The following is a 23,645-nucleotide window of genomic DNA, read 5'->3' as shown; positions in this document are numbered from 1 at the left end:
TGTGTCAATGGAAGTTGATTTAATGAAAAGAAAACTTACTGCGTGATACTTTCAAAAACTTTGACGTCTACGATCCTTAACATTTAGAGAACGGAGATTCTTCCTTCCAATGAAGACATTGTAGTACAAATCTATATGTCCTAACCTTCAATTACAATTTATCCATTCTTCGATGTTTAGACATGCGCTTACTGAAAAAAATACGAATATCCGCAAAATAAAACAATTACTGTATTTCATCACCAGCTTTCTGTAATTCTTGTAAATCATAATGAAAAGAAGCAACTCCACTTTTAAATATTAAATGTGTATTATAATTATTTCAGTTTAGTTATTGTATCAAAAAATACATAAAAGTAAAATATTCGTAAAGAATGCCTAAAAGTACAGATGCTAAATAACCCAAGTAGTTTGATACAGCGTCATTAAATAACTGACCCATTACCGAAAATTGATCCCCGAATGATTCTATGGTATTTATTATTTACTTAGGCCTATTTATTTATTTATTTACTTATGAATAAAGTAATCTGAGCAGGTTTTATATGCTGATCTTTCCTTGATTCACATCCTCCGGCTGCCTACTCCCCGTTTCAGTCCTTATGGTAGGATCAATTACATCCTTTCTTGGTAGTCTGGGAATACGCTATGATGTCAATACGTCTAGAGGAGCCATTAGTAGCAAAGCAAAAAACTTCCTCTTCTACTATCCAAGACTTTTTTTCAAAGCAGCTACAATTAAGGATCGAACATGATGGTGTCTGGCATTTCGTAGGAGTAAACCTCTGTTACACTGACCTTGGACATGGGCAAGAGTTTCAGTCTCTGGCATTTCGTAGGAGTAAACCTCTGTTACACTGACATTGGACGTGGGCAAGAATTTCAGTCTCTGGCATTTCGTAGGAGTAAACCTGTTACACTGACCTTGAACGTGGGCAAGAATTTCAGTCTCTGGTATTTCGTAGGAATAAACCTCTGTTACACTGACCTTGAACGTGGGTAAGAATTTCAGTCTCTGGTGTTTGATAGGAGTAAACCTCTGTTACACTGACTTTGGACGTGGGCAAAGGTTTCAATCTCCGGGCATCCATGTCTGCACCGGGATCCATCCAAAGAGCGACCAGGTACTCCTCTAACTGCTGCTAAATTGGCATTCATTTTAAGGCAATTTACCCATTCAGATGTAGATAGTCCAGACTTATTAAAAATCCAGGCATTGGCTTTAGGTACTTGGATGTACAATTATAAACCTCTGCCTCTTCCAGGCATTACTTTCCATGATTCGAATTCTCTATTTCGTAATTCTTCTCTTAATTTCCTAGTCACAGATTTACGAAGTTAAATTGGACAAGGGAGACTTAGATGTTTACAGGAAGAATTAAGTTCAGACATCAAAGGTCACATACTGTTTACATAAGGATTTTCATTTAATATTAAAGTGATGCAGATAACGACGGGTGAGTGTGAAGTTATAAACGAAGATTCTTCTGAATTAAGTACTGTTAAGGCTCATTCACAATGAAAATTAAACATAACGTAAGCGTTAACTTAAGAATATAAACGTTACGGTAAAATCAAGATCATTCACGATGGGAACATAAACATAACAGCAAACATACTTGGTAACCATGGAAACATAACAACGACGCCATTTCCTCATATTCTGTCATATACTTCAGCGCTCCACGATTGTGTTCTGTTTGCAAATCACGTAAGCATAAGCATGAAAGTTTGGAGTTTGCAAACTTTCATGTTAATGTCTAACGGCAGTGTTTATGTCAATGTTTATGTGAATAATTGTGAATGATCCCATTTGGTAGCCTGGGCGCAAACTTATGTGTTTATGTTACGGTTATGTTTAATTTTCATTGTGAATGGGCCTTAAGTATACAACAAATAAAGCTTATCAACTTATATCACAGTTTCTATAGATCGCTTAGAAAATGGCGTAAAATAATTCACTAAAATGCAGTTATGAGTATAAAGTTTCTGAAATCCCTTGCTTTAGTTATTATTCTATAATTTCATGCCTTTTTAAAATATTTAACTCCATTGGCTACTTTGAATAGGCCTCATAGAGGCTTGTGTGTACGTATTCTGAAGGTTGTAAAGATACGCAAGATGAAGACTATAGTTAATCTTGTAATATAAGTTTAATTTTATCTACTCGAAAGTATTTAACCTTGGATATATTAGCTGCGAAACTAAGAAGCAACTTCACAAGTCCTCACTTATGAAAACGTCTATAAATATGTCTGCATCTCCGTCGAAAAACATTCTTTATATTTAGAAGAGGTACAGAATTACTTCCCCCTGTTTATTCTGGTGACATTTTTATTTCTAAAAGCCTCCATAGTCTGGATCTTTTTCTATCACCTTGAACACTGAAATATACTTAGTAGAAGCGAAACACTGATATCCCACAACACCGACGACTCTGTTACACCTAGCGATATCCTTTAATGTCATGTCTGTTATTCCTTTTGTCTTTTAATCAAGTGGTAACTTGTTCAACCCTTTTAATCAGTATCTAATAATCATAATAAACACGGAAGAAACCTGTACTTCATTTATTTTAAGAGGAACTGTGTAATAAGTAAACTACTTTTCAGTTTAAGACAAGAAATAATATGTATTTTTCCGTTATGTATTGTATCGGGTTTGAAAGTAAATAGTTCTTTTTTATATTAAAGTAATTGAGAACTTACAGACCTATAGGCCTAATGTATTTTCACTATTACGAAATATTAAACAAATCGAATCCATTAGTAATATTTAAATCATGTCATCCTATTCGTTTGTTGAAGTGTCGTCAATAAAATAAAATTAATTATCCATTTTTTATCTGACACTATATATCACAAAACCAATTATTTGTTGTTATGTGTAACATATGAAACATATTATCGTTTCTGTTACAAGGCTAAAGTGGGCTTAAATTATTTTATTACAATGTATATAACAAATTATAAAATTTATTTTCGCTTTTCGTTAGCATTGGTTTTCCTGGATTTTTAAATCACTTTTTAGTTTAAGAAAACAAGCAAGTTGTACTTTTTCGTTATGTATTGCAGCGGTTTTGAAAGCAAATAGTTTTTTTTTCATATTAAAGTAATTGAGAACTTACAGACTTATAACGCATTTTCATTGTTACAAAATATTAAGTTAATCGAATGCATTACTAATATTTAAATCCTGTCATCCTATTCCTTTGAAAATTACCTCGAAACTAATTTTTCTTTCCTCTCTCTAGTCATTAAAAATTCCTTCAGCGAAGTGAAATTTTCCTCCGTCTGGTATCGTTAATTAGAAGTACACGCTGCATTCCTGGAAGAGTACATAAAATTGATCCGCCAAAGTTTATGTTGCAGTATATACAACGGAAAGAATATATGTTATATGTAAATATTTTCAGATATAACGTCTCTATATATTTCGTATATTTAACATCTGGCGTAATGATTATTCCTTTTCACCTCATATATGCTAAGAACAGGGATATTAATCGTTACTATTTGAGGTAAATATGAGTTTAGATTTTTCAACAGTAATCTCACTAGAGATTTGATTTATCTGGAGAAAATCAAAACTCGAGTGGAATTTAATTGACTATTACACGATTAGAAGAATAAAGTACTCTAATACAATACAATATTGATTGAATTATTGAAATTCTACTTCACTAATGTTAGCTTCACCAAAACGTTAAGTCTCGTCAATAAAATAAAATCAATTATCCATTTTTTATCTGACACTATATATCACAAAACCAATTATTTGTTATTTTGTATAACATATGAAATATTGTCGTTTCTGTTACAAGACTGAAGTTGGCCTAAATTATTTTATTACAATGTAAATAACAAATGATAAAAATTATTTTCACTGATCATTAGCATTGGTTTTCCTGGATTTTTTAATTCATTTTTCCCCTCACTAACTGGTTTATGTTAGGTGTAGAACACAATCGAAGAAGACATTGTAAATTATGGTCAGAAAGTTGGCTTCTGCGATGAGATGCGTTGGATTGGCTCGACACACTGCACACTGCTACCTCCTTAGCCAGAATTTCGGCGCTCCGAACTAGTATGCAGGCCAGTTGACGATGGCTGCTATGGATAATGATTGTGAGAGTAGTATGTTGTCTGAATCATGATCTTGACTCTTTGATAACTACATGATTAGGTTGTCCCTCTGCTTAGGAGGATGCCGGTTAAAAATTGTCATATGTTAATAATAATAATAGTAATAATAATAATAATAATAATAATAATAATAATAATAATTATTATTATTATTATTATTATTATGGTTTATTTAACCTGGCAGAGTTAAGGCCATACGACCATCTCTAACACTCAGCCTGGAGTAGAACTGCGATACAAAAAACCACTACAGATTTACAAAATACAATACACAAAAGAAACTGAAAAAGATAATCAAAATACAATATAAACAAGTCTTGAGGGTGGTAGGGGTTTCCGATACTGATGTACGATGGGCTTTGTTATCCGGGGTCTGGGGTTTAACAGGCTACTCGTCCGAAGCTGGACCCTAGGTAGCTCTGTTAGGGCTGAGTCAGGACGGCTTACCTGTCAGCATCGTATTCACGAATATAACCCGGACCACTTGTCGGACTTAGACAATTATTGCTTAATATGGGTCGCCCAGTGAGCCGGAGATCTAAGTCCAGGTATCGAAAAACAAGTCAAATCAAACCACTGTAATACTCTTGGTAAGAGCCATTTTATTGAACTTCCTCCTAAATAATCCTCAGTTCTGCATACAGTCATGATTGTGTTAACATAACCTTTTCATTTTTATAAAAGTAACACTAGAAATCCTCAGTTCAGAAATAGAATAAAGTACTACAATTTCCTAGGTATCTTTGAACAAAAATATTCTCATCCTGAGAGTAGTCTATAAGCCTACTAAAAACGAGCAAACTTGAATCGGTTATTTGATAAACCACACAAGTGCATTTTAGGCAAAATTAGTTTATTGTGTTTCTGACAATACATATTGTATTTGTACCTTTGTAGGAAGAAGTAAATAAGTCCGCCTTATTGTTGTTGTTACGTGTTGTTGTCATGATATTATTTCTCTAAAGAGGATGAAATCAAAAATTTTATGAATAGATATTTTCCTGGACTAGTTGTAACAAAGAGCTCTGGTTTGGGATTTCAATAACATATTGGTGTTTTCACTTTAAAACGGTGTAGAATTTTTTTTATTATTTTGTAATATGAAGAACAGTAAGATATTATGTACTAAAGTTGTACTTAATTAACTTTCGTTCTCATGAACTAACTTAAAAATAAATAAAATTTTTAAATTTTTTTACTGCAAACACAACTTGAGAAATAACACATCGCACACCCAGTGAAATACTGTCGTAATTCAAAAATCATGTATTACTTTCGTAAATTAGTTCCAAAGCTGTTTTATACTAGCTGGAGGTATGACGTTCTAATAATAAAATAGTAAATTATCAAAGATTTTGGTACCTTTATAATAAAATGGCATATCTTTACAAACTTTTGAGTTACGACACTATTTTACTGGGAGTGCGACAAGACCAAGAACATTAGGGCAGCCTAGTTCTCTAAAATATAATTAAATGTTTCATTAATATATGTAAAAATATAGCAATTCATATGAAAAATTCACCCTAAAAAGACAAGAACGTACATTCAATATTTGTAAGCACACAAACGCAGATTTTAGCAGTTTACTAAAAACGTATAGCTAAGGACATACAGTATATTGTGTAGTTTCTCATAACCGATTCATTTGATAATAAAATAACATTTTAAATTTAAAATATTGTGGAACTTTTAGTTTTCCCTTGTCGTATGGTTACGCTGTGCTTTTTGTTTTTATCTATCCCTCTTACTAAAAGTCGCATTCTGTTCCTTAATGTCTGAAAATTACCTCGAAACTAATTTTTCTTTCCTCTCTCTAGTCATTAAAAATTCCTTCAGCGAAGTGAAATTTTCCTCCGTCTGGTATCGTTAATTAGAAGTACACGCTGCATTCCTGGAAGAGTACATAAAATTGATCCGCCAAAGTTTATGTTGCAGTATATACAACGGAAAGAATATATGTTATATGTAAATATTTTCAGATATAACGTCTCTATATATTTCGTATATTTAACATCTGGCGTAATGATTATTCCTTTTCACCTCATATATGCTAAGAACAGGGATATTAATCGTTACTATTTGAGGTAAATATGAGTTTAGATTTTTCAACAGTAATCTCACTAGAGATTTGATTTATCTGGAGAAAATCAAAACTCGAGTGGAATTTAATTGACTATTACACGATTAGAAGAATAAAGTACTCTAATACAATACAATATTGATTGAATTATTGAAATTCTACTTCACTAATGTTAGCTTCACCAAAACGTTTGAACGGAGCCGCCATTTTCAGTTGACTGTCTATGCTATAAACAAAAGACGATCGCAAAGCATGTTTTATAATACCGTAAAGAATTTTCAGTTTGAAATATTGGCAAACAAATAAACAAATGCTAGGATAGTGACAAAAAGAAACAAAAATGCTAGGGAAGCGATAAAATTAAACAAATGCTAGGGAAGCGATAAATTTGCGCGATAAGCAGCCGTGATTGGTTGAAAGAGTCCTTTCGTACCGATTTATTGGTCAATAATAGTATGACGTAGTAAAAGTTTAGGTAATAGTCATTACAAAGCATCCCAGCAAACTGCTCTACTTTCGTTGCAGCTTTGCTTTTAATCAAGAGGAACGCGCCGTAGCTCAGTCAGCTAATGGATTGCTACTGAATCGGATCGGGATTGGATTCCTGGCATAGATTACGTCGTGATTCCTGGTGACACATTTTCTCAGCGTTTTTAGTTATGTTATTTCCCAGACGACCACTAGTCCTTTATCTCCGTATCAATGCAGATATATATGAGGAGATAATGGTAACTATTGAATTACACACTTTTATGACTGTTTATAAATTAGGTTAGGATACGGTATGTGAAATAATGTGTTTTGTTTGTACCATTTGATATTAATCTGTATGTTTTATGGAGAGTGGTTGGATTTAATCATAGGTGAGGGGAAGAAACCTACAAACTAAGACTTATTTTGTAAAACAAGTATGGTCAAAAGACCCGTGCATTGGACTTAATGGCAAATTCTGACAATGTAGTGCATCTGTATGTATAATATTGGAGAATAAATCCATTATATCTCTAATTATAATTCATTTTATGATTAAATATTTAACGACATTGCATTATCGGCGAGGATATCTAGCTGCGGTGAAATTAGTCATAGCGAGATGGAATTTTCGTGAGTTGAGACCGACATTTCATAAGAAGTTACATCGCAGTAGGTGAAAACCTCGAAAAGCTCAACCAGGTAATGACCCCAATCGGTCGGGATTAGAAACCGCACCAGAGCGCATTCTCTAATTATAATTTCAGCTCATTACCTATGAGTTACGCCACACTCTTCAAAATTAATTAAAATTCTCTAAAATATCTAGATTTCCTAGACTTCTCTAACGCAGTAAAAAAATTCTTTAGTACTTTCTATAGCAGTATAAATATAGTTTGAGGTATACTTGAAGTTTACATAGCATAAAATGAGCAATTCTTTGTCTCTGATGACGTGTAAAATGAAACGTTGTACAGTAAACACACCCTATGCATATTTTGTTATTTTATTTTACAGAAATTCTTAATGATTCAAAGAATACTGAGCGTTTTAAAACCTAACAACTTAATTTAGATCATTAAAAATTGACACTTTTACGACTCTGTTCCTGATTTTCAGTTAATACTTGTTACTAAAACATACTACACCATTGTCCAATATGTTCGTTATTATGTCTGTTTCTTATGTATATTTAATTTTCAGATCTCACTAATTTTCTACATATTATACTTCACTATCCTAGCTAGCCTCCCCCGCCATACTCCTTACTTATTTTCATTACCTCTATCGTTTTACTTAACTTCCTATTACACTCCTCTAATTCATTCAAAATTGACATTTTTGTCACTCCGTTCTTGATTTTCAGTTCATTTAGTGGATAAATAGAGATGCTGTCTGTGTTTAAAATTGTGTGTAGAATTAAAATTGTGAAAAATATTGATCGAAGCCTTGTTATGATCCATGATATGAAAAACATAACAATTTACGTTTGTGCTGCAAAAGGTTAAGCTCATTAGCCCCTCTCGTCCTAAAAAGTCTCCATGTTGTCCTTTATCCTCAGGATCTCATTTTTCAGAAGGTTGGTAGTCTTTTCGCAAGATTGGGGATTCTTTTTGGTGGCATTTCTCGTCCATACTAAAATGGATTTAGTTTATTTTCTTTTATTTTTTTATTTTAGTAGGTTATTTTACGACGCTGTATCAACATCTCAGGTTATTTAGCGTCTGAATGATATGAAGGTGATAATGCCGATGAAATGAGTCCGGGGTCCAGCACCGAAAGTTACCCAGCATTTGCTGATATTGAGTTGAGGGGAAAACCCCGGAAAAAACCTCAACCAGGTAACTTGTCCCGACCGGGAATCGAACCCGAGCCACCTGATTTCGCAGCCAGGCGCGCTAACCGTTACTCCACAGGTGTGAACCTTTTCTTTTATGTCTTCATATTTAATTCTTCTCTTAGTCCTATTACAATACTTATTTTCTCTTTTTAATAAGGAAAGTAGTTTACGTTTCTTTAAGTCACTTTCCCTTGCGATCCTCTGTTCTTAATATGGAGATCCGTAATCAGGCTGACAACATTATCCAGGAATCTTACGACTTTTGTCACAAATTTCATGCTACCTAGATCGCTAGCTTCGTATAGATAAGTAAGGTTGGCAGCGGTCTTCTTTAAAGAAGGTATAACAACCTGTATTAACTCCACAGATTTATTTTATGCTATACCAGGCACATATATGCAGTTTACATGTGAAGTGTGACGTTATTACAAAATGGTAATGTCATGTGACGCTTTTCGGTGCACAAACCGCTATTACAAGAACATTCCTTTACAATACATGTCGTGAATTAAGCTTTTACAACTGTAAAATATAGATAGTCCTCAGAACATTAATTGTGGCTGATATTATTTGTCAATAATGGAGAACGATAATGAAAACAATGAAATCAATATAAAGGTATTCACAAAATGTAGAAGTTTATCAATAGTAACTCACTAGAGGTTTTGATTTATCTAGAGAAAATCAAAACTCAAGTGGGATGTGATTATTACAAGATTAGAAGAAAGTATATAAAGTATTCTAACACCATAAAATGTTGACTTACTAAAATTCTATTTCACTAATGTTAGCTTCACCAATACGTATGAACGAAGCCGCCATTTTCACTTGACTATCTATGCGGGAAACAAATGACGAACGCAAAGCATGTTTTATAGTACCGTAAAGAATTTGTATTTTGGAATGTTGGCAAACAATGAAACAAATGCTAGGAAAGTGATGAAAACAAACAAATGCTAGAGAAGTGATAAAATTGTAGCGATGAAAAGCCACATCCTTTCGTACCGTTTTATTGGTCAAAAGTAGTACGACTAGTAAAAGTGTAATAGTCAATGTAATTAGACATTAATATGTTTATTAAGTGTACCATATTTCCAGAAGGACAACTTGGTTAAATTCGGGTGTATGGTAATCTTAAAGATTATTAACATACATAACCACCATGATATCTTTAACCTACGTTGAAGTTCACTTTGGTTTTAGTATTAGCTTGCAATCTGAACACTAATGATAGGCCTATTTACAACATAATAAGAGAGTGTACAGGATATTTGTCAACATTCAATCTTTATAATTATTACAGTATTATTATTATTATTATTATTATTATTATTATTATTATTATTATTATTATTATTATACTGTTTTGATTCAAATAATTGCGTATGGTAACGCTGTTTATTAATTGTAAGATTTCATTCTTTTCACACGTATTATTTTTATATTGAACGTCAACCAATAACTACATATTCTCTTAATATCATCTCAAGAAATAGTATTAAGTTTTTCAACTCACATTTAAACACGTTTTAAAATATTAACATTGTTGACACTCATATCAATATGTATTTTCTTACCCGCTCGACAAATGGTGGAACAACTAATTCACGGCCTCAGTCCCTAAAACTTCTGAGATAGCGAGATAGAGCGATCTAGATAGATTTGAAATTTTTCGAATAGAAACCTCTGTTGGTTGAAAAGCTTCGAAAGTACTCGTCATAAATGCTCACACTTTACGTTTTCGATTTGAATTTCATCAAATTACAACGTCAAAAAAAATTACTCTTCAATGTATGATCTTATTTTGGGTACAGCTTATAACTACATACTTCAACATGCAAAATTACATGTGATAGTTTCCCCTTTGGTTACATGCACCTTCAAGTATTGATAGCCAGTTCTGCCAACATAATAAACACTGTCGTGCTGGAACAATGCAAGACAGTGATCTTCTCAGGGGAGAGAATTATTGATGGTGCGGCGATTGTGCTGCCCTCTATCAAACAAAAGACGGTCACGCAACACTGGGAAGCTCATTTCGGATAAATATTTAAAAGAGGATCTACATGGGGGAGGTAATCAATATTATTGAGGGCGAAGACAAGACTTGCGGAGAGTAAAGTTAGGGAATTGAGAACCGCCGGGAGGATATACTACCCCTCCACAACACGTAGCGAGTCGGGTGGAGTGGGAGGTCAACGTTCCGAAACTTGCGAATAGGGTGATTTTTTTGATATTGGTAACATGAGGTGCGTGTACCACTTGACTCGCTGACTCACAATTTTTTCCCCAGTTTTTTCTTTTGTAAGAGTTTTAACTGAAGAACATGATATTCAATACAATGAAACAGGCACATTCCAATTTACTGAACCATTAAAATAGGCCTATAGGCTATCTATGCACGAAAACAAGGGTCAAATTAAAGACAGTTAAATGTACAAGTTTTCGCCAAGCTTAGACGACCTCACTCACACCACTCTTCTGACTCGTGCCCTACCCAAAACATAACAAAATCACACGGTGCATGCCTGTTAGTTATGCAGCGTTATCACATTATGACTCTGAATTAACCCAGCCTCTGGGCTGAGGCAAGTACGAGGTTTTTTTTTTTAACAGAGTACTTGTCTTTTGCGGAAAGATAAGCTGACCTCTCTACACGGGCTGAGGCCGTCTGTGTTTGGCAACGCTGTTATAAAGCAACTCAGTTATCGGACGCGGCCAACTGCATAACATAAACTTCGAGAGTATGTTGATATGACTTCTTTGACTTCTTTCCTAAGTTTTGTGAGTACAATAATAGAAATAGCCTATGGTGCACGTTTTTTTCAGAAACTTTTGTGATTACTTCTCTTTTTTCTACATTTATCAATAATAATATGAGAAGAGTACGATAAGGATGCCCTTTATCACTTACCCTTTTCAACATTTACTTGGTCCACATCTGTGGGGCAAGTTACCTGGTTGAGGTTTTTTTCGGGGTCTTCCCTCAACCCAATATGAGCAAATGTTAGGTAACTTTCGGTGATGGACCCCGGACTCATATCACCGGCATTATCACCTTCATCTCATTCAGACGCTAAATAACCTAAGATGTTGATAAAGCGTCGTAAAATAACCTACTAAAATAAAAAAAAAGTTTACTTGGAAGGATTTGGTAAAAAAAACTGCTTTCAGAACAAGGGAGTGGGTGATGGTAGGAGAAAGAAGAATAAACTGCATAAGATTTGCTGATATGGCGTTGTTAGCAGAAGAAAAGATGATATTAAGGGATATGCTACTGGAGTTGAGTGGCTTCTGTGAGCAGCTGGTGGTTCTCCGAATATAACATTATGTCAATAGGAGGTGAACGATCATCTAACGAGTACGGCGATACGTGTGGTCACCACCATGTTCCCACAGCCGTTATAGCTAGTTTTCGAATCTGGATTTCGCTGCCTATTGTAGCTCCCCAAATTTATCACGATGATGGGTGGACACCGATCACATATACTGACCGAAATTTTATGAGACAATTTATTTTCCCTTCATTCCTCATTCCGCAACGCGAGTCTAAGCATAATGCCTTAAGACCACGACGTTGCGGGAGACAAAATTTTATTTACTTACTTAAAGGTGGGATTAGTGATCAATTTAAATGGGGTCGAAAGTTAAATTATAAGAGCGTCTACAAAAGATATATATGTAATGAATGTAATTGTGAGGTCCACATTACATGGATGTAAATGTTGACATCAAACATACAGGGTGTTTCCGAGGTGGTGTTACAAACTTTCATGTATCAATTTGAGATCAGGAACCATGGTCTAGAAATGACTGAGTCGAAAGTTATAAGCAAAAATAGTTGTGTGGAATTGTAATAGTAATTTGGCACCACGTACCCTCCTTCCCTTAACCTTTGGAACAGTCGTGGGAAAATGGTATGGGCCGGATGTCTCCTACTTGGGTACTTGTTCCGATACAATCTGTGAGCTTGTCTACTGTTCCCATTGGCTCATCCGTATTCGAAAATCAGGTCAGAATATTCCACTCTCTTGTACTCCTCCATTTCACTAGGACTGATCAACTGGACACTGCAACTTGTACACATACACTGCTGTCTACAGACGTGCATATCAGGACCGACCATGTCCGTTACACATTACGCTATCTGCATTACTTTAGTGTAGTTTCCTGTTCCCACCCCTCAGACAGCGCACTGAATGGAATACTATAAGTAGACAACGTAAAAAACAGCAGATGAATGCAGTATGTGTAAGATGTACAGATAAATACACATAAATAAGGTGTACAGAGGAATAAAATTATTTCATTTGCACAGAACTATTTTTGCTTATAACTGTCGACTTGGTCATTTCCGGACCAGGGTTCCTTATCTCAAATTGATACATGTGCCCTTCGCCATCATCCCTGAAAGTTTGTAACACCACCTCGGAAACATCCTGTATACCATATATCATATCATATCATATCATATCATATCATATCATATCATATCATATCATATCATATCATATCATATCATATCATATCATATCATATCATATAATCTCTATGTAACCTCAAGGGGTGGTTTCAAGGTGGAAAATTTGTGCTATAATTGTAGAGAAAGAAAGACAACAGTGGTTTTTCTAAACAACCACTATACTGCAAAGGGTTAATCTCTGAAATTGATTATTACACTTCCTTTATAACTTGTGTGTTGTTCAGTTCTGCAACAAATCTGTCTCTCTGCAACACCAAATCGTGAACTGCGCTCACAACATAGGGGAGAGTTGCCTTATTTGTACCATTTTACACATTTTATTTTTTCTAATTTTAACTGACAAATGTTGAATCATTTCAATAGCGACATCTTAATTCCTGATATGTTAGGAGGATTTTCCTAAAAAGAAAAGTTTACTTCAAGTTGACATAAAGTCATTATGTTCAGTTTTCTAAATGTCTGCAATGAGTACAAATTAGGCAACTGGTTTCCTAAATTGTACCATTGGGTTCCTAAATTGTACCACATTCATCAGGGCATCAAAGTTCTTGCTGTGGATGGTGTGTCCATCAATCAACAGCAATACTGGTCTTTCTTTGGTAGGATGGACGGAGGAAATGAATTGTTGCATCCATTTGACGAACAATTCAGAGTTGATGTAGCCAGTTTCTGAAACTGTAATAATAATGACCGGTGGAGCACCAACAGACAGATCATAATCATGGGAGGAACATATTGACCAGATGCACTGGCACATCGTTGTATTCACTCCATTTTCTTCGCTCGATATCACACCCACTTCTTTCTTGACTTTCTTCGCTACGATTTTCTGTGTCTTCTGTACTGTGGAGAAGCCACTTTCGTCCACATTGAAAATTCTCGTGGATTTCAATTTGTGTCTTTCACTAATGTTTTCCAGCAGATCGAAGAATTCATAGACACGTTCCTTGTTGAACCCTTTCGCTCGAGCCATGGATGTTGCCTCTGTCTACCTACACAATTTGGGATGCTTCTTCAGATACGCTGTGCATAATACCATTTCTTTAATGCTTGGTCCTTTTCACGATCGAAACTAAGTGGCAATCCATTTCTCTGAGCTATGTCAAAAGCAAGTTTCCTAACATCTGTTGGAGTTAATCCAAATATTATTTATTCAAACTTTAGAATGTGATTTTCAAGTTCATTTTCAATTTCTGCCGAAAATACTGTGGTTCTTTCAAACGAGTTCACATCTCCATTAGCAATTACATTTTTGTTTTTCGAATGTTTTAATATTGTAGGCTTAGGCACATTGTACATTCGGGCACATTCATTTATTCAATGATCGCCATTCATATATATGCAGCAACAGCAAGATTTTTGCCACTCTGGAATTAATATAAAATGCAATTATAATTTGTTACAAAGGTAGAAACTTAAAAACGCCAGAACATGAAATGAGGGAATTATTCGATTAAATTCTAAATGCATAATTTATTGTGTTTACGCTATTTTTGTCACGGTAACTTTTATTATTTGTAATGAACTTCTGACATGACTATTTTAAATTCAGAATTGAATGTGTTTTATTTCCTAAAAATAAAAATTACAGTATTATATTATTATTGAAATAATTAGAAGTTAATAAATTATAATTGCTGATTTAAATTAGGTATGTTTTTCTTCATACGTCACTATAATTTCAAACATTTATAATGAAAGTTCCCTATATTGTACCGGTACATTATAGGAAACTGAAGCCGGTACAAAATACGCAATCTCGCCATGTTTTTTTGTTAAATTCTTGCTGCTTAACAGTTTCTAACAGAAGTCTGTAACTCAATGACAATTACAATATATAAATGTAGTTTTAAATAATATATATAATTGTGGACTTCCACTTATCTTTCGGAAGTAATTGTTGTAGCCAGGTAGCGCAAAAACTAGATTGAAACTACCTAAAACAAGTTTTTTTCACTTTACGTCTGCACAACACAACCCACAAGCTTCGTCTCTCATAAAATGGCATATTTGTAGATGTAGTTCACAATGTTTGACGTAGATGACAACACTTTTCAAGGAACTAATTTTCAAGACGGTGGTACAATTTAGGCAACGGTACAAATTACGCAACTCTCCCCTACCGCACATCTACATTTACGTCCACTCTTATGATATTGTGTACGAACTGAATATGAATTCTTAAGTGATTAGCCTAAGAAGAACACTTGCACTTTGACTGTATGGGATGATTTTGTTGCTATTTGGCCGCATTCTGCAGTATCGTCACTGCAGCTTTAAAACGCTTTCCTGAACGGATGCGGCAGATCAGGAGGATGCGCCTTCAGGTCCTGAGGGCGACAGACAAATTAATTGGAGTTGGGACGTTTGTTTCCTTAGAGTTAAACCGAGCGCTGCGACTGAAGAAAAAGAAGCGAGCGAGCGAGACGGGCGAGAGATCTTGCGGAACTCGGGCGGCGCCATTAGCGACCCTCGCACCTTTAAATCGGCGTCGATGGGAGGGGTTAACCCACTCAGCGCTAATTGATTGATGTGCCGCTACAGGTCTGATTGGGCCTCGATACTCCGAAATTAAACATACGCACGTCTGCTTCATTACGCACCGCAAATAATTCGCGCGCGGGCTCAACACTGTTAATTGTAACAACAACCGCCAGCTGTTTCTTTGTTTGGTGATTTGCTATCAGTACCATAAAACAATGTGCAATAGTTTATCACAACCATCACGTTTTCCGTCATTGTCACCATAGTAACCATGCTTCCATCCCCATCATAATCACAATTATCATCACTAACTCCATTAACATCGAAACCACTAAAACAATCATCAGTGTCATCAATATCACCATATCACGATTAGGGACCGTATTTTCTACCAGTGCGTCCGGAGAGAAGTTCAGTTACTGATAGACTATATTGACGTGACGTCATAATTCGCGCGCGACAGGTGAGAGCGTATTCCGAATCTCAGCGCTGAGCAATCTGACGGCATCACGGTGTTCCGAATTTTAACAATGACGTCACTGATGCTCCAACGGTGTCGCACCGATGCCATCAGATTGCAGAGGTGGTGTCAGTCTCCATCAGCCGCCATCAGTGAATCTGATTGGTTCTTGTATAGGGCGGGAATTAGCAGACGAATTACACCGTGCACTGTTGTGCCATGGCGGTGTGTTCTGCTGTATTGTTTGTAATGAGCACAACGTAAAAACAATATGTTAATGGCTTATGAGCGAACATGTCAACGGACCAGTTACTACTACCAGTTCAAGAAATAAATTGTTTATGCTCTCTTTTCTTTGAACGAGATGACAGTAAGGAAATTTCGCAAAATCTTGCTAGTGTAGCACAGACAACAACTTGTACAGCCGCCATGACAGCCATCGAACGTTCCAGCAGGTTTGTTCCTATTTCGCTGCAGCGTGACATCATTATTGTTCACCGGTCCGGTGAGATTCGGAATACGCTGACAATGACACTGTTTTGTTACACCGCGAGGTTTTCATTTGCCGTCCGCGCAGCTAATCTCCGTTCATCGTAAGAAAAAAGCAACGTAAACAGAAGCACGTGGTTAGAAATACTATGATTGGTGCCTGACCGCATCACCTACAGTGGTCTCGAAGGAAATAGTTCCCTGTTCTTTGTTCTCATATAGATATATACATTTAAAACGTATGTGACACGGAAATAAATATCTTGCACAATGGTTGATTCAGTGACATAACTGTAACCAATAGTATGAATTCTGAGTATTTGCATCTTCCCGCATTTATAACTGATAGTCAGTTTGCAGTAATACCGGTAGTGCACCACGTGTTGTATCGCTTGCCTAGAATATTGTGTGATTATGGCTGATCCAGTCGCAGTGATAGTGGCAAGACTGAGTGATATTATCAAACATTCTAAAGGTAAGCCGTTAAGAAGTGGAGAAAAGAGAGTAGTTGGGCGTTCAAATTACGCGAGGTGCAGGAGCTTGTCCACGCTGCCTTACAAGAGGTCACGGTCGAGGTGTGGCAACATGATATCAGATATGTGATTTCTGAAGAGTAGCGGATGTGGGAACTGGATGGAAAAGTGGATCATGTGGTGGACAGTTTAACTATTAACATCGGATACGACTCTTCTTCCAGTGATTTCGGTAGTGATTCTGAGTTGGGAGTAAGCCTTCTTCGTGAAAGTAGCAGCGACTAGAACATCGGTAAGTTTTGCATTTTGTGACAAGCTGTCATATATTGATATTAGTAGAAGAATTAAACAGGACGTGTGGTTGCAGGAGTGCATGAGGCGCAGATATTGTTACAGGAATAAAACATTTCTTGTTACGGTATTACATATCCAATTGAATTTCCTATAATTTAATGTACTGCAATAATTTTCAAACTGAAGCGAAATGCATAACATCCAATACAAAGTAATAATTAGATTGGCGTTGTAACTGACTGTACCGCAAATAGTACCACTCCAGCAATCTACCAATCACAACAGATTATCGCGGAGCGATACTTACTAGCTTTGTTTACGTTGCTTTTTTCTTATGGTGGATGGAGATTAGTATGTTTTTCGCCTGTTTCAACTAACGAACGCCGCGCCATACAGTGACAGTTGCTAGTTAGTTTCGTGCGTGAAGGTTGAATTAGTCGTGTTGTGTTGCATGTGTGTGTGTTCGGCGTTGTTGCAATGCGATTTTCATTACGTGAACGTGTGTATATGCTTACTACGTACTTAAAATACAGAAAAGTTTGTGCGAGAGCACGACAGAACTTCCGTAACAAATTTCCAAATAGACCCGTGCCTAATGATAGTACAATAAGAAGGTTAGTAAAAAAAATCGAACAGGCAAGTTCAGTAAATGATCGTAAAATACAAAGGAGGAGACATGTTCTTACAGGAGAAAAATTAGACGAGATAGGACAGAGACTAGAACACACCCGCAAAAATCTCTTAAGCGTTTGGCGCAGGAAACAGAAGTAAGTTACGAGTCCGCTTGTCAAGCAACAAAATTACTTTAATTAAAGCCATACAGAATTCCGGCATTTCAAAAGTTAATTGAACAAGATCGCAATAAGAGGTTGCATTTTTGTAATTGGATTTTAGAGAAAGTAAATTCTGAGGAAATTGATCCGACATTAATTTATTTTTCTGATAAGGCCTATTTTCATTTAAATGGACACGTATCCTCACAAAATCATGGGTATTACAGTCAGGAGAAACCCAATCTTGTACTCGATACACCTTTGTACTTACTTACTTACTAACAAATGGCTTTTAAGGAACCCGAAGGTTCATTGCCGCCCTCACATAAGCCCGCCAGCGGTCCCTATCCTGTGCAAGATTAATCCAGTCTCTATCATCATACCCCACCTCCCTCAAATCCATTTTAATATTATCCTCCCATCTACGTCTCGGCCTCCCTAAAGGTCTTTTTCCCTCCGGTCTCCCAACTAACACTCTATATGCATTTCTGGATTCGCCCATACGTGCTACATGCCCTGCCCATCTCAAACGTCTGGATTTAATGTTCCTAATTATGTCAGGTGAAGAATACAATGCGTGCAGTTCTGTGTTGTGTAACTTCCTCCATTCTCCTGTAACTTCATCCCGCTTAGCCCCAAATATTTTCCTAAGCACCTTATTCTCAAACACCCTGAACCTATGTTCCTCTCTCAGAGTGAGAGTCCAAGTTTCACAACCATACAGAAGAACCGGTAATATAACTGTTTTATAAATTCTAACTTTCAGATTTTTGGACAGCAGACTGGATGATAAGAGCTTCTCAACCGAATAATAACACGCATTTCCCATATTTATTCTGCGTTTAATTTCCTCCCGAGTGTCATTTATATTTGTTACTGTTGCTCCAAGATATTTGAATTTTTCCACCTCTTCGAAGGATAAATCTCCAATTTTTATATTTCCATTTCGTACAATATTCTGGTCACGAGATATAATCATATACTTTGTCTTTTCGGGATTTACTTCCAAACCGATCGCTCTACTTGCTTCAAATAAAATTTCCGTGTTTTCCCTAATCGTTTGTGTATTTTCTCCTAATATATTCACGTCATCCACATAGACATGAAGCTGATGTAACCCGTTCAATTCCAAACCCTGCCTGTTATCCTGAACTTTCCTAATGGCATATTCTAGCGCGAAGTTAAAAAGTAAAGGTGATAGTGCATCTCCCTGCTTTAGCCCGCAGTGAATTGGAAAAGCATCAGATAGAAACTGACCTATACGGACTCTGCTGTATGTTTCACTGAGACACATTTTAATTAATCGAACTAGTTTCTTGGGAATACCAAATGCAATAAGAATATCATATAATACTTCCCTCTTAACCGAGTCATATGCCTTTTTGAAATCTATGAATAACTGATGTACTGTACCCTTATACTCCCATTTTTTCTCCATTATCTGCCGAATACAAAAAATCTGATCAATAGTCGATCTATTACGCCGAAAACCGCACTGATGATCCCCAATAATTTCATCTACGTACGGAGTTAATCTTCTCAAAAGAATATTGGACAAAATTTTGTACGACGTCAACAAAAGTGATATTCCTCGAAAGTTACCACAGTTGGTTTTGTCCCCCTTTTTAAAAATAGGTACAATTATGTACTCCTTCCATTGTTCTGGTACAATTTCCTTTTCCCAAATAGCAAGTACAAGTTTATAAATTTCGCTATATAATGCGCTTCCGCCCTCTTGTATTAATTCTGCTGGAATTTGATCGAATCCTGGAGACTGGTACTTTTTCAGATTTTCTATCGCAATTTCGACTTCTGAAAGCGTGGATTCGGGTATAAATGGCTCAGCAGTTTGTATTTCAATTTCGTCCCGATCATTTCTATTTGGCCTATGTACATTTAGTAGTTGCGCAAAATAGTTTTTCCATCTGTTTAGGTTTGATGGAGAGTTTGCAAGCAAGTCACCATTCTCATCCTTGATCACGTTTACCCTTGGCTGATATCCGTTCTTAAATTCCTTTATACCCTTATATAAATCTCGAATGTTTTTATTCTTACTATTTGTTTCTACCTCATTAAGTTTTTCCTTCAAGTAACCTCTCTTTTTATTCCTAAGTGTACGACTTGCTTCCCGTCTTTCATTGAAATAATTATCTTTCTTCTCCTCAACTGGATCCTGTAAGAATTTCAATTTTGCCTGTTTCCTTCTTTCTACTACCATGCAACAATCTTCATCAAACCACGGTTTCTTTTTCTTAGTTTCATAATAACCTATGCTCTGCTCAGCTGCAATTTTGATACTATCTCTGATATTTTCCCACACGCTATTAACATCCAATTCTTTCTCAACTTCGTCGGAAGTTTCTAAAGTGGCAAACCTATTCGAAATTTCGACCTGATAATTTTGCCTAGCTTCCTCGTCCTTTAATTTCAAAATATTGAATTTAGTAATATTAACTTGTTGCTCTACTCGCTTGGCTACTGATAATCTTTCTCTTAATTCTCCAATCACCAAATAATGGTCAGAATTACAGTCTGCACCCCTGAAAGTTCGAATATCTACTATACTAGTATGTCTCCGTTTATCTATCAAGATGTGATCTATTTGGTTGTGTGTCAATCCATCTGGAGAAGTCCAAGTATATTTATGTATATCCTTATGGGGGAATGTTGTACTTTTGACAATTAAATTTTTCGATGTGGCAAAGTTGACTAATCTAACTCCATTGTCACTACTAATTGCGTGTAGGCTCTCTTTTCCAATAGTTGGTCTAAAAATATCCTCCCGTCCTACTTTAGCATTGAAATCTCCCAATAAAATTTTCATGTGATATCTAGGGAACTGATCAAAAGTATGTTCCAACTCCTCATAGAAGCTATCCTTTATATAGTCGTCTTTCTCTTCTGTAGGGGCGTGAGCATTTATAACTATGATGTCGCACCATCTACCCTTAAGTACTAAATATGATAACCTGTCACTGATAAATTCGACCTTTTTTACTGCTGATTTTATTCTTTTATGAACAAAGAATCCTGTTCCTAATTGGTGATTATTGTTTCCTTCCCCATAATACAACAAGTAATCTCCTATTTGTGATATGCCATTCCCATCTAACCTAACCTGTTGTACTCCCACGAAGTCTATTCTATATCTAGCTAGTTCTTTAGCTACTAATGTTACCCCTCCTGTTCTATAAAGACTAGTTACGTTCCAAGTGCCAAATCTCAAAACCTTATTCCTTTGCTGTGGTCGTGCCAGAGAATCAGTCCTATTCCGAGGCTTATTATAGGGATACGTAACAAGCTGTTTTTTACGGTGATGGGTTGTTAGCCCTTCGCCCAACCCCCAAGCTGGAGGACCACCCCTTATCGGCTGTCCACGACTGCTTATTCAATATATTCGCAGCTACCCTCCATATCTGGAGGCCGTCTCCTCTATCCGCAACCTGAGGACGCGCCATGCCGTGGTGATAGGGGCCCACAATACATGGCGATACACCTTTGTACAGTGAAAAAATAGGCGTGTGTTGTGAAATGAACGGACACAGAATTACTGGGTCTATTTTCACTCAGGGCACAATTACCAGCGAGTGTTACGTGAATGAGATTCTTAACCCATTTTTAGATGAACTGACTTATGGAGAATGTTCCTCAGTATTTCCAACGAAACTCCGCCACTGTTCATACTGCCGAAAAACCCATGAGATAATTGCGTCGAATTTTCAGCAGGAGAATTATTAGTAAACATTTTTGGGGCACCACGAAGTCTAATTTAACTCCATGCGATTTCCATTTGGGGGGGGGGCAGTTGGTGGCGTACATTTTCAACACCTACTTTGAGCTGGTTAAGTACAAATTCGTAAGCAATGTTCGTAAATATGATCATATTACCATATCCCTGGAAGCAATAGGTTGACTTAAACTAGGTAAAAAAAAAAGAAATTTATATTCACTCCTCTTTCTCTTCGATATAATGAACTCTTCTATTCCTTCGTACCTGTCGTCTCGCTTCACATACCTTTCTTCCCACCATAATCTGAACACACGCTCTCGCCATGAAACAATACTAACAATACAATCCCATCTCACGTCCTCATACTCATCCTTCTTCACAATAGCCCTGCCAAGACTCTGAAATTCGCTACCTGCTAGCATCAGGGACTGTCGAAATAAAATTGAATTCAAATGCAAACTTACTAGGCACTCCGTTAGTAATTGAGACTCGTTTAGGCATGGTTTCTTGTAAATAGTTCTCTTAATCTACCACAAAATATTTCAATATCCGGTAATTTTATCACTATACAATTTTGTTATTCTAGGTTTAATTTGTAATTCAGTAAATATAAAATATTCTTTCTTCTTCTATGATAAATTATCTAGCTTTCATTAGTCAGGTAATCTTTTCGTACTTCGATTTTTATTGTAATTGTAATTGTAAATTTAATATTAATTGTAATTTTATTCTTCATATTATAGTTGTAATCCCCTGGTAGAGGGGCAGAGAAGGCCTAACGGCATTATCACTGTCAGGTTAAAAAAATAAATAAATACTAAATAAATTCCTATAGTACACTAACAGTGTTACTAATAAACCGTGTATAGTTTTTATACGAGACTTATGCAGATTTGGGACAGAAAACGTTACTAATAAACCATGCATAAGCGATGGAAGTATAAACAGTCTGTAGCTATATAATGGGAATTGCTTTACAGTAGTTATATACACGAAACCCCTTGTTTAAGCGTTGTATATAGAGAAAAAATGGCCGCCCCTCTAACAGCTGTTCGTATAGACTGTCATTTCATGATGATGGTTGCCTTGTAATCACAGAAGAACAAACCAAAGAGCACAACATAATTAGAATAGTATTGCTGTAGCTTGTACTCTTTGAGCAAAATGTAGTGTGGTAATCGATCAGAGTCAGTTGTACTATCGATACTTAACATGACACACTAGAGCGCTCCACCAGATGCAATAGAGAACCTCAGATATTCTATTACCTTTCGTAACGAAGTAATGACGAAACTATGACGTAGCTGTGTAACAGTTATACGTATATAGTGATTATTAGTAAGGAATTTAAACACGACGTATAAACGAGCTACTCATTGTATAAGTATAAGACAGTTAAACGTCTGTATATAGAGTTTTTATTAGTAAGACCGTAAAAGTTTCAGTGTCGGCAGACCGGGTGGCCGCTTGGCCGTAGATAAGCTCCTAGCGGCGGGCGACGGAAGAATGAAACTGCGCGGCTAAACAAAACAGTGTCACTGTACTAGGAAACATTTGTTTTTTGTTTATGATGTATGCCTATTTGATATTATTCTCATGATTAAAAAGTGAACCCCGCAGACTGTTCACACTGCATTCTAGTGATAAAGAATGATATTACGACGACTTTTATTATAACGTAAATTATTCATTTATGTAATTATTGATTTATTTTTACTGGCAGAGTCAAGGCCTTGGGAATTCCCTTCCACTCAACCAGTTGAGGATTGGATATCACAAGGGGTTGGATTCGCTTCTCGTGTCGCAATCTCTCCCGGTCACTGTCGACGTCACATTCACAAGCTTTGTAATGAAACTCAGAGTATTGGTGTGCAGTGTGATGGAGTGTTGTGTTATTGTGTTCAAAATATTTGACAGCTG

Source organism: Periplaneta americana, chromosome 16 (assembly GCF_040183065.1).
Source record: "Periplaneta americana isolate PAMFEO1 chromosome 16, P.americana_PAMFEO1_priV1, whole genome shotgun sequence".
Lineage (NCBI taxonomy): Eukaryota > Metazoa > Arthropoda > Insecta > Blattodea > Blattidae > Periplaneta > Periplaneta americana.
The sequence above is the reverse complement of the archived record's forward strand: the minus strand, read 5'-3'. Positions refer to the sequence as shown.